Below are 13,637 nucleotides of genomic sequence, written 5' to 3'. Positions count from 1 at the left end.
TCACCCCTACTCCGTCTCTTGATGGGGTTCAATTTGAAATTAAACCTCAATTTACAACGATGATAGAGAGGAAGCAATTCAGTGGAGCCAAGGGTGAAGACCCGAATCTTCACATTGCCGACTATTGTCAATATTGTAACACCATCAGGCAAGCCGGGGTCACTCAAGACCAAATTAGGGAGATTCTCTTTCCCTTCTCTTTAACTGTAAAAGCTAAATTGTGGTTTAATGGCTTAAATAGAACTACACTTGGTATAACTGACTGGGAAACTATTGTTCTGAATTTCTATAACGAGTATTATCCTGTAGAGAGAACAGCCGTACTACGGAGTGCGATTCAGAACTTTGCCCAAGAAGTCGATGAATCTTTATATAAGGCTTGGGAGAGGTTCAAGGATTTACAAAGAGATTGCCCTCACCATAATTTAGCGCAATGGCAGTTAATCCAAGCCTTTTAAAATGGCCTTGGAAATTCTTCTCGAATAATTTTAGATTCTGCAGCTAGTGGGAGATTTATGAATCTTGATGTTGAAAATGCAGGTCAGGTTATTAAAGACATGGAGATACACAATTCCCAATATGGGAATCCTAGAGGATTTGCGAACAAGGGGAAACATATATAGTGTTGACTCTGTATCCTTTTTGCAAGCTCAACTGACCTCTATTTGCCAAAAATTAGATAATCTGAGCACTGCTAATGTAGCTAATGTTTTTGCGATTAATAATAATTCTAATGAGGCTTTCTGTGAAAATTGTGGTATTTTAGGTCATTGGGAGCAAGATTGCAAGAGTTCCGTGGAGCAAGTTAATGCCTTCCAAACTTATAGGCAGAATAACCCATAATCCAACACCTACAATCCTGGGTATCGGAATCATCCGTACCTTTCCTACCGGAGCACTAATGTTCAAAATCCACCACCACAAGAACCACAGACGCCACAGCAACAGCAGCAGAAATATTATCATCCCAATGCTAGCCAGAAGAACCAACCACAATAACCCTCCTCATCTTCTGACCCTTCTCTGGTGGAAATTATAGCAATGTTGGCTAATATGCAAAAGCACATGGAGAGCAGAGATGCGATAATTGATCAAATCCTAGCGCATAATAAAATTGTAGATAATCAAATTGGCAACTCTCTGCTACCCTACAAGCCCGCCAACAGGGAGCTCTGCCGGCACAGCCGACTAGGCCTACGGATCAAGCATTTGCAATTACTCTAAGGAGTGGTTCAAACTATGAAGGGCCCTATATGCCTATAGTTGATGAACCTGTTTTATTAAATAATGCTAATCTTGATTCCGTTAAACCAAACAATGTAGTTGATAGCCCTGCAAGGCTAAAGGATAGTACTACCATATCTAATTCTACATTGCAGGGTACGACTCCAGAGAAGGTGGCTAATCCAGATAAGAGTAATAATGCTCCAAAGCCAATTATCAAACTTCCATTCCCCAATCGTCAATTGAAGACAAACTTGGATAAGCAGTTTGGTAAGTTCCTGGAGGTGGTAAAGGACTTGAAGGTAACAGTTCCCTTTACTGAATTAATCACACAAATCCCCTCGTATGCAAAATTTATGAAAGAAATATTGACGAGGAAAAGGTCTATTAGTGAGGTAGAGACGGTAGCTTTCACTGTAGAGTGTAGTGTCGTACTTCAAAATAAGTCTCCACCGAAATTAAAAGATCCGGGTAGTTTTTCTATACCTTGTCATATTGGCAATCTCTTGATTGATAATGCATTATGTGATTTGGGTGCTAGTGTTAGCTGAAGGAGTTGTATCTTCGATAAGTGCAATTACTAGATATATCAAGGATCACTATTATGGAGATAATAAGTTCGTTCTCTTGGGGCGTCATCATCTGTTGCTAGACTATGAGAGATGATCTTTGGGCTAGTCAAATGGTCCAAAGCCCGCTAGAATGGATCCTATGAGGTCACACACAAGGGTATTGGGTTAAGCAAGTTAGAGGCCCATTAATGGGCCTCATGAGCAATTAACTAATCATGAAATGGATTGGGCTAGCATAGTTAGATTGGAAATAAGTTTTGGGGTTTTGACATGGGCTCTTATTTAGAGATGAGATCTATAAATAAGATCCATGCCTAGGGTTGCAATTAAGTAGTAATAATTCACACATAGTGAATTTTGACATCAAGGCAACCAATCCCAAAACCCTTATTCCCTCTCTAATTCACGGCTCCCTCTCCTTCCCCTTTGGACTCACGGCCGGCCACCCTTGGTGGCGCGTGTGGTGGTTCGTGGTGGTTTATGGTGGTTCGTTGCTCGCACTTCTCCATAGAAGGTCAATTGAAGGGTTCAATTGCAACTAACTAGCATTAGTGGAGGTCTTAATCTGTGCCCGTGGACCAAGTAGAGGAATCACGCTTGAGGTTCTTTATCTCTCATTGTTCTTGCTCGATCGCACGTGGAATCACGCTTCAAAGGTACGATTATATGTTCTTTATGTGTTATGCATTAGATCTTGGGATTAGGTACTGTATGAATATGATTCATGTATTTTCGCAGCGTAGTACCTATATTTCCCTACAGTGGTATCAGTTAGCCTATTGCATTTACGCATATTGACTATAATTCTTTGATAGTCCACAATTTTAATTCAATTAAGATGGAGATTAATTTAATTATGGTTCAATTATTATATTAAATGTGATTTAACTCTTGGAATTGATTAAATGTGATTTAATAATGCTCAAAATAGCCATGAAGAGATCCGAATTTTGCCCCTAATCACTCGAAAATTTCGAACCCCCACCCTATTTTTTTCCGAAAATTTCGAAACCCTAACCCTAAATTATGAATTTTGTGTTTTGGTTTTGATTTAATTCGTTTACTATGTAATTGATTATTTTAATCTATTTGATTTCATGATAAATTATGAATTTTTCATGATCAAATTATTTAATTTAAGTGTTAAATTAAATTGGGGATTAATTTCATGAAGAACCCTAATTTCAAGATTGAATGTGATTTAATTTTGAAATTAATTAGACCACATTAACATTAATTTAATTTTACAAAATATGTTTTGTTTTATTTAAATTAAAAATAAAATAAAATAAATAAAATAAAAACAAAAGGTTTTTAGCAGCGGCAACCGCGGCTGGGTGGCGCAGCCACGGCGGCTGCCGCTGCAGGTGGTCCGGAGGGAGGGGCGAGGTGGGGCAAAAGGACGGGTCAGCAAAGGCAGCAACAGCAGCACCGTGCAAGGGTTGCGCGGCACTGCTGCTGCTGTGCACCGCTGCAGAGCAGTGTAGGCTTTGGCTGGCCACACCACGGTGGCTGGTGCACGGTTTTCAAAAAAAAATTATTTTATTTTAAAAATATTTCAAGATAAATATGATTTATTTTGGATAAGATAAATAATTTTGAAAATATGATCTTTTATTTTGAAAGATAAATTCGGTTTTATTTGGATAAAATCTTTTATTTTAGGATAAAATCAAATATTCAAAAGTTGTTATATTTGATATTATCCATATTTAAAGTTGTTATTTTGATAATTATCCATAATTAAAGTGGTTAATTTTGGATAAGATTTGTTAGGATATTCTGAGCATATTCCAAAAGGATAATAATTGATTTAAATAATGTGATTATCCCATAATTATTTTTGGATAATAATTGATTTAAAATTTTGTGATTGGCTAGTAATTATGATAGAATTTCCTAACTTTGTTAGGATAATCTTTGAGGATAAATATGATTTATCTTTTAAGATTAAAATAAGATTTGATTCTATCTCGTGACTAATTTAGAATATATGATATTTTATAATTGGTCATGAATAATATATGATATTATCTAATTGCATAAATTAAAATATGAGATATTTCGGTGTCATGTTTCCTTAATTGTGAATATTCGATGTTGTAGTTTAGGAAAGCATGATGAGTGATTTATTATGTGGCAATTTTATAATATATGATATTATTTACTGCTATATAATGACTAGTATGGCCCAGTAGATTGCTAAATACGATCTGCGCATTGTGATGTATTTTTGTAATCTTAGTACGGTCTACGTACCGATAAAGTATTTTTGTAATTTTATTTCATTTTATTTAAGTAGTAGATAGAATAGAGTAAAATTACAGGTTGCAGTTAATCCAAGAAGCCCATGAAGTGAAGGCCCAAAGGAGCAAGGTGGATGAGATCCATGAAGGTTCAAGTGGGAGCTTTTTGCTTTATTAGTTTCTTAGGATTAGGGGTCATGCTATGTCTTGTTTATGCATTCAGTTTATTATGCATGTTAGATTTTATTGATGTTTTGTGATGATGCGCTAGAGTTCACTATTTAATCACAACATAATAAATCTAGGTCCCAGTAATATTGAGGTTGTTTTTCCAATCAAAAACCCGATGAAACCTTCGATATTTATGATGGGTCATGCCAAAGCAGGGTGTCATATTATATCTTAGGAGAGTGGGGGTAAAACAAATTTTACACTTTTGATTGGTTATACTCAACAAGGTTACCTAAAGAGTTTAGAACCTTGAAGCTGAGGGTAATAATTAAACATGTGATGGTTAATTATTCAACCAAGAATTACAAAGAGTTGTAATCAGTAAAGAGTTTACTCACCTTGAAAATGTAATAGTTGATGGTAGGGCCAAAGTCCGGTCAATTATTGCACAAATAAAGGATCTTGGTGAAAGGAATGGTGTCCTTCAAACAAGTGTACTATTCCGTTAGTGGGTTCAGAATTATTAGAAAGCTAATATATTCAGTGAGGTCAAGTGATCGGAATGCCTGGGTGGAGGCCGCTTCCGATCAGTAATATTAATGAATAATTAATATTACAGCTTAATCTTGACTGAACCCTTCGGGTCACACCCAAGCAGTCAACAAACCGAACCGACGAATTAATTCGGAAGGAATTAATGAGTCGACCGAGTAATATTTATTTAGACGTCGGAAATTCGAGCTTAGAGCGTCGAAACCAAGCGTCGGAAGTCGAGTCGAAAAATAGTGAAAGACGAGACGAGAAATAGTAATAAATCATCAAAAGACCAAAATACCCCTAGCATCGGAATGCCCAAGCAAACCGAGTGCTAAGGGCGTATGGCCTAGCATAGTGGCTAGCATGCGCACCAAGCCGAGCCTAGGCTGGCTGGTGCGTGCTAGCGCACCCATGCTAGCATCGCAAGGCTAGGCGCTGCTTAGAGCGTGCTAGCATGCTAAACGCAGCCTTGTGCGCGCAATGGCTAGCAAGCCATGCCGCAACAAGCTGCTGCAGCTAGCACGCTAGGCGCGCCAGCTCGCCACAGCTAGCAGCAACATGGCTAGGCCATTGCTTGCTGCCTAGCAGCGCTGGCCAAGGCACAAGGCCAGCAGCAGCCCGCACAAGCATGCTGGGTTTGCTGGCCAGCAGCGCCTGGCAGCCCGCATGCGAGTGCTGGGCCTGCTGGGCTTGCTGGGCGTGGCTGCCACGGACAGCAGCACATGGCAGCCCACCTTGGCTGCCTTGGTGCCCAAGGGTGGGTGCCATGTGGCTTGTGGTCCTTGAGTGTGTGTGGAGTGAGGTGGCCGGTTATGGGAGAGGGACTGGGGAGCAAGTTTGCTCCCCCCCTTCTCCAAGTGGTCCTCACCTAACCACTCACATGAGCTTGCCACTTGTTGATTTATTACTAGCTTGATTATTAATTTTATTTTAGCTTTAAAATAAAATGGAAAAATCATACTATCCCACATTGATGGGAGAGTAAATGATACTCCCATCATTTCCTATAAATACCCAAGTATGGGCATTGGGAATGATGCTTGAGTAAGAGTTGAAAAAGACATCACAATTAGTGAAAACCTTTGAACTCAATATAATTACTCGGGTTTTATTGGTCGGGTCTTGCTAACCCCAAGACATTGGACCTAGTCGGTTTTGTTGGTGCGGGTGGACTTTGTTGGAGGTCTCCGTGTGAGCGGGACTTGAAACTTTCAAGTAAGAGCTCATTTTGGAGCGAAGCACGCGTCAAAGGTAATTAGCTTATCTTAATCTTGTGATTAATTTAATTATGTTTATGGTTTTATTTATTGCGAGTGCGGTCTTGTTTTTGGGTTTGTTTCCGCGGTGAGTCGGACTCACCAAACCCCAACAGCGGTATCGGAGCCTCGCTCGTTTATTTTTAAAATCATAATATTTTCAAGGTGTTTTTTATGGCTTAATTTTTCTGGTTTTAAGTTGCTAATTAGATTAGTAACTCGTTTTTCCAATTTTTACCTCGTATTAGAGCTGTCTTCAACTCCCGAACCCAGATTTCGACCCAAAAATAGTGAATTTTGGGTGGAAAAGGCGTTCTGGAAATGGTTTTATCCTTTCGAGGCTCTGTTTTTAGCCAAAAAACGACTAGAAATGCATTTTTTGAGGGATTTTTCGTTTTGACGAAAAATTTTAAGTCTTTCTAACCTTGAAAATTGATTGCATATTTATGATGGTTATGAATTTGGTTCTTTCCTTTATTTATATGCAATTTTAGACCACTTTAAGCATGATTACTTGGTAGCAATTGGTGCTTGAAAGTTTGGTTTTATTTTTTCACATAATTGCAAATTAATTGCATTAAGTGTGAAATTGTTGTTCTTTGTTGCTTCCAAGTACTAAAGATTCAATCTTTATTTATGATAAGTGATTGAAACTTTGAGTTACTAAATTCCATGAATTTTAGTTAAACTTTGTTGATTTAATCATTTTTTAGTTGATTGGAATCATAAAGTTTAAAACTTGTGATTGAAATTGGTTTATCTTCATATTGGAAGATATAATTTTTCATGGAGTCACAAGTATTAAAGTTGGAGTCTTTATTGAACTTATGTTCATTTTTTCCAACTCCCTTTTATTTTGTCAAAATCTCAAGATTAATTTAAAGTGATTAAATTAATAGTGAGAATTGCCCTAATTTATTTTATTACACCAAGTTAAACCAATTTTATTAAAGAATGGTTCTTGGAAATAAATTTGGTTAATTGCTTTTGGATGAATTATTTAAGTTGGACTTCTAATTTTTCATTTTTCCTCAAAATTGATTCTAAAATTAATTTAGAATTGATTTATAATGTCACACACAAAATCGATAATTTTCGAAACATTAGCATGCAACACGAGGCCTAAGAGCCCCGAGCTAGCTCTCGGCCAGCTGGGCTGCTCACGCAACCCATATGTGGCTGTCGAGGCTGCTGGGCGCTTCGTTCTTAGGTGCGTGGTGTTGTGCGTCTGTGTGTGCGAGGAAGGGCGTGGGCTGCTGCTCGCTGCCAGCAGCATAGCGCGCCAGCCAGCAGCAAGCAGCAGCATGGCGCAGCAGCAGCATAATGTTGTGCGCGCTGTGCGTGCTGCTACGCTTGGCTGGGCTGGGCGTAGCGCATGCGAGCACAAGCAGCCCACATGCATGCTTGGTGTTGCGGGGGTGCGCATGGGCATACTACGTGCTTGTTGTACGGTACGTATGAAAGTGCAGCTGGTACTCAAGAAGGGGGGGTTGAATTGAGTACAGGGCAGTGTTAGGAATTATTGGATTTTCTTCTATTTATGTAGGGGGACCAGGTGATGAACTGGTCCTGCAGCGGAAACAGAAAATACAATAAATAATCAACACAAAGATTTAACGAGGTTCAGCTCAACTCTGAGCCTACGTCCTCCACTACCCTAATTACTTTTATTAATCAACTCTGAAAAACAAAAGCAATTACAAATGATCACACTCGTGATCCCCACACCTAACTCTAGGTGTCACTTCGCACTTGAACTCACAAGCACTTGCACTCACACTCGTAAATGCTACCCAATCACTAACCTCTTAGTGATTCAATACAAACCCTTTGTTTCCCTCTAAATGCTTTCACTCAAAGCTTACAAGAGATGATTACAAAACAATTCTTACTGTGTGCATAAATAGTTTGTAAGAGATGAACTAACTATTTCCCTTAGAGTGTATTTCGAGCTTTCAAAGATAGAGAATTTTTTTTCAGAAAAGCTCACTCGAAATTCTGATCGAGTTTATGCTTTTATAAGGTTGGGAGATAAAATCTTTCGTGATCTTTTCAGATCATAACTTAGGTAAATAGAATATCTTTTATTTTGTAAATAAGAGATATTCTAAGATATTATTCTACTTTCCATAAATGGGTAGAATAATATATTCTAAGTTATATGCGAAATAATTCATCTCCAACTTTGCATAAACTGAATCAATTAGTTTAGTAAATATTTTCTAAGGATAGGAAATATATATTCCAGAAAATATTTACTGAACTAATGTCCAGGTTCATGAAACAAGCTACGAAGCAACTGTTTCCTGACCTGTTAATGTCCTAGGGATCAGGTCAACTTTTCCTGATCTCTACAACACTAAATACTCTAAGTAAGGGATACAAATAGCTCACGTACAAACATCCATGCACACTTAACATTATAAAGACTACAAAGATCAACTATCCTAATCTAAGAGACTTCATAATCTTCAAGTCTTGACGGCCTTCCTTGATAGAACATTCTGATACAGATTTCTTGAATGCTTTGATTCAAAAGGACTTCATATTGCCTCAAGTACTTGGGATAGCTGTTCCTGTTCAAAATGTCAGTTGATATAATATAAAACCAACAAGAACCAGCTAGTCAGCTGTTTGTCATCACTCAAAACCTTAAGTGACTCAACAAATTCCCCCTTTTTGATGATGACAAACACTTTGAAGTTTCCTGCACCTGCACGTTAGTGAGAAACAGCAAAGTAAAGAAAGTTCTAATCTACACTTAAGAAGACAAGACTTTCTACTAGACTTTCTACACAAGGGATATCTTGTGTAAAAGACTTATGACACTGATGACTGACCAGGATAGCCATCTTTATTTAAAAGAAACAACTTGTTTTTGGATTTTTGTAAAAAGACACTGAGACAGTTAGTTAATCTAACTGTTCCCTCTATTTTAACTTGTTTTTGTGATTATCTGACTCAAGGAAATAAAAGACTCAATCTAATTGTCTAACAAGGCCTTTTCAGAAACTTCAACCTTCTTTTCCCCCTTTTGGCATCATTAAAAAGCATTCAAAAAATAGAATTGCACACCAAAATATCGCAAGTAAGCCAAAAATCAGTAGTTTCAACCACTGATCAATCTCAATGCTGCAGGTTAGCACAAACAGGTTATTCAATCACATAAAACTGAAAAAGCTTAAAACTATTCAGGATTACACACCAGAAGGTTAGAAACATAATAGAAACCACACTGCATTAAAAACAGTCTAGCAGTGTGGGGGAACAGCAAATATTATGGCAGTTAATGGAAGGGGAGGGGGAGACTGAAGTGATCATTCATCATCATCTTCATCCTCTTCTTCACCCTCTGGGTTGATCTCCTCCTCGAAGTCAGACCCTTCCTCAGCTGTCTTTTCTTCTTCCTTCTTCTCCTTTTCTTCTGTTTCCTCTTTCTCTTCTTCTTCTTCCTCATCAGATTCATTTTCTTCTTCCTCAGAGCCTTCTCCTTCTTCAGCATCAGAACCTTTCTCACTGGAGGATTCCTCATCATCCGTCTCAATGATCCTACAGTGTGCAGGGTCAAACTTCATCCCAGACTCTGGGGGCAACAGGTGATCAATCACCCTGCAAATAGTGAGGAATTTCCTGTTGTTCATAAGCTTATCAAGCTTCCTTTCTTCTTCAGCCTGCACTAGACTGGCAGCCAACTTTGTTATCCTCTCATCCTGCCTTTCCAACTTGGCAAGAAGCATTGCCACATCCTCAGGAGTGATTTCCTCCTGGTTCCCTTCATCCCTTGGGCTACTTTCTTGACCTAAAAAAGTCAGCCTCTTTCCAGAGTAGTCAATCTTCTTCTGAGTGAGTATTTTCTTGGAGAACAACTGAAGACTCACCACCTCACCAGAAAAAGAAAACTTGGGATTCTGCTCCTTGATGATTTTGCAGATAAAGGAACCATAGGGCAGGGAGTTGTGGGATGAAGCATGGCAGTACAGCATGTGCTCCATCATTAGAGCTGGCAAATTAACCTTAACCTTTTTCATGATCAGATAGATCAGGACCATGTCCATGATCCTAACAGTACCTCTGCCTTGACCCTTGGGCAGAAAGACCTTCAAACACATGGAGTGCAGAACCAACATAATTGCCTCCCTAAAGTCACTAGGGGAACCAGTTTCTTCCTTCTTTCCAAACAAAAACTGAGTAACCACCTCAGGTGTTACTCCTCCCATTAGGGGCCACCCATCACTGCTATATCTACCAAAACCATCTCTAGGTATACCCAGCAACTCAGATAAAACAGACTCAGAAACATGTACAACACTACCAGAAACAGTTGATATCACAGACATATCAATGTTTTGCTTCAGATTAACAAAGAACTTACGAACAGGACCAACAAAAGCATCATTTAAATCATTAAACAGAGACATCCATCCTTGGAACTCAAGAAGTTCCTTAACTTGACTCAAAGCAGGAATATCAAAATATTCATTCTCAACACCACAACCAGATAACACAGTCCTAGAACTTAAAGAAGTTGCACCAGTACTGGGGGTAACAGGTTGTTTACCTTTAGCAGCCTTGGAGATACGGGAAACAGATGATGTTGCTTTCCTTTTCTCTCCTCTCTTAGGCTCAGATGGTGTAGTCTCCTTCTCATCTGAGCCCTTAATGACCTTTGAAGCAGCCCTAGTCTGCCTTTTCCTTACAGAACCAGTAGTGGTACCAGCAACCACCTTGGTCACCACTACATCTAGATCCTCCTCCATCTTCTTGTCCTCCTTCTCCTCATCCAATCCTTCATCAGCCACTTCCTCTAACTGTTTTTCAAGTTTCTTGGCTATCTTTTTATCAGGTTCCCCCTCAGATGGTGATTTGGGGTTTGAAGAAACGGTTTCAGTTATTTGAGTGAGGGTTTCGATGGATTTTTCTTTTGGGGCCTTTTTGGATTTGGATTTTTGTGGAGATGGGGTTAAAGTTTTAGTCTTTGATGGTGAAACAGGTTTTTCCTTCAAGACATTCTCTTTTGAAGGAGTTTGTCTCAAGGGAACGGCCTTGATGGGTTCAGTTTCAGAGGGGTTGATTTCTGGTGTTGCTTGTGAAGGTGTCTGCTCAGAGACGTTCATAAGAACATCCTTGATTGTTTCTTGAGATTTTGAAGAGGGGGAACTAGCCAAACTTCCTTTGGAACCTCCTTTCCTTCCTCCTTTCCTTCCAGTTCCAGCCTTTCTCACCATTGTTGCTAGTCTAAGCTTCGAAGAATTGATCTTGTGTAGAGAGAGAAGTTGAGAATTTTTGATGAATGATGAATAATCACGGAGCAAGGAAAGGGAAGCAAATATATAGCAAGAGAAATTATAGAGACAAACAGAAATAGAATCAGAGAATCAGAAGATATTTGGAAGTTATTTTGATTTGGAAATAACTTCCATAAATGAACAACTGGCCATAATTGCAACTGTCAGATCAAATTGTCGTCAGAGGAAAATAACTGCCATATTTGAAAGATTTTAAAATCAAATAAAAATATTTTCTCACGGTTTAATTTGAAATTAATTTCAAAATTAATCCGTTCGTATTTGCTGCTGTTTCCTCTACTGGTAGGGTTACTGAAACAGTTGCTTATCTGTTCAATATGACCTTCAATCCTGAAAGTGATTAGCTGCAATATTGCTCACATAGAGATAAGCAATTAACATTGAGATAATAGACAGATTGCAAAAGTATGATGCACGCACACATTTAAAGAATACTTAATTAGCCAATCATTGGGGAAAACAGCTGAGAGAGGTTTCTTAGTTTGACCTAGTCAGACCTAACATGACTCTAAACTTGCAGAAAGACTCTTTACCCAATGGCTTAGTGAAGATATCTGCAATTTGTTCTTCACTGTTGCAAAAACTCAGCTCTACAAGACCTTTCTCAACATTATCTCTTAGGAAATGATGTCTTATCTCAATATGCTTTGTCCTGGAATGCTGCACAGGATTCTTAGAAATGTTAATAGCACTTGTATTATCACATAAAATAGGTACATTTTCATAGAAAATACCAAAATCTTTCAACTGGTTCCTTATCCACAACAGCTGGGAGCAGCAAGCTGCAGCAGCTATGTATTCAGATTCTGCTGTAGATAAAGCAACAGAATTTTGTTTCTTTGATCCCCATGAAATCAAGCAGGGACCTAAGAAATGTGCCATACCAGATGTGCTCTTTCTGTCTACTAGGAATCCAGCATAATCTGCATCTGTGTATCCTAATAGTTCAATTGAACCACCTTTGGGGTACCACAAGTACAGATCATCTGTTCCTACTAAGTATCTAAGTATTCTCTTGACAGCCTTTAGGTGAGATTCTTTGGGATTGCTTTGAAAACGTGCACACAATCCCACAGAAAACACTATATCTGGCCTACTAGCTGTCAAGTAGAGAAGAGAACCAATCATACCTCTAAACAGTGTAGCTTCCACACTCTCTCCTTTATCATCACTGTCTAGCTTTGCATTTGTAGGTATTGGAGTTGCATATGATTTACTGTCTTGCAATCCATACTTATTGATTAGTTCCTTTAGATACTTCTGTTGATGTATCATGATCCCATCAACTGTTTGCTTGATCTGCAATCCTAGGAAGAATCCTAGTTCTCCCATCATGCTCATCTCAAATTCACTTTGCATCAGATCTGCAAACTCACTACACAAAATTTGATTAGTAGCACCAAATATTATATCATCTACATATATCTGTACTACAATCAAATCAAAATTCCTGGTTTTGATAAAGAGGGTCTTATCAACCGTTCCCCTTCTATAGTCATGTTCCATCAGAAAGTTGGACAGCCTTTCATACCAAGCTCTAGGAGCTTGTTTAAGACCATAGAGTGCCTTGTCCAGCTTATATACATGATTTGGGAATTGACTATCAGCAAAGCCAGGGGGCTGCTCAACATATACTTCTTCTTTCAAATAACCATTAAGAAATGCTGTCTTAACATCCATTTGAAAGAGCTTAATGTTCTTATGAGCAGCAAAGGCAATCAAGATCCTTATTGCCTCAAGTCTAGCTACTGGGGCAAAGGTTTCATCATAATCAATGCCTTCTTGCTGATTATAACCTTGCACGACCAGTCTAGCTTTGTTTCTGACTATAGTACCCAGATCATCCAATTTGTTTCTGAAGACCCACCTGGTACCTATGACTGACCTGTTCTCAGGTCTTGGCTCAAGATGCCACACTTTATTTCTTTCAAATTGATTTAATTCATCTTGCATAGCCAAAACCCAATCAGGATCTTTTAAAGCCATCTTGTAGTCAGTTGGTTCTATATTAGATAAAAATGAGAAAAATGCACAAAAGTTTTCATAAACAGCTCTCCTAGTCTGAATACCTCTACTGATATCACTCAGAATTTGTTCAGTAGGATGAGAAGATTTATATTTAAAAATGCTAGACCTAGGTGCATTCTCATTTAATCCATCAGAACCATCATGCATCCCTGGTTCATTTGTGCCATCGAATTGGTTTTGCACAGATGGACCAGTATGCTGAGATGTTCCCCCTACCTCCCTTACCTGGGTGGAAAACTTGTCCTGAAAGTTTTCTGTTCCCCCTGAGGTGTTGCTTTCTCCATTTACTTGGGGGCC

General features: G+C 38.7%; 1 non-coding gene across 1 annotated transcript; it reads right to left on the bottom strand.

Moving 5' to 3' along the window:
• Nucleotides 1–320: 320 nt before the first annotated feature.
• LOC145556981 (small nucleolar RNA R71) lies at nt 321–427 on the bottom strand. The gene has a single exon (XR_014092066.1). It is a non-coding gene; the product is annotated as a small nucleolar RNA R71 (small nucleolar RNA).
• Between the last annotated feature and the right edge of the window lie 13,210 nt (nt 428–13,637).

Source organism: Chenopodium album, chromosome 8 (genome assembly GCF_948465745.1).
Source record: "Chenopodium album chromosome 8, dcCheAlbu1.1, whole genome shotgun sequence".
NCBI lineage: Eukaryota > Viridiplantae > Streptophyta > Magnoliopsida > Caryophyllales > Amaranthaceae > Chenopodium > Chenopodium album.
The sequence above is the reverse complement of the archived record's forward strand: the minus strand, read 5'-3'. Positions and strand labels throughout refer to the sequence as shown.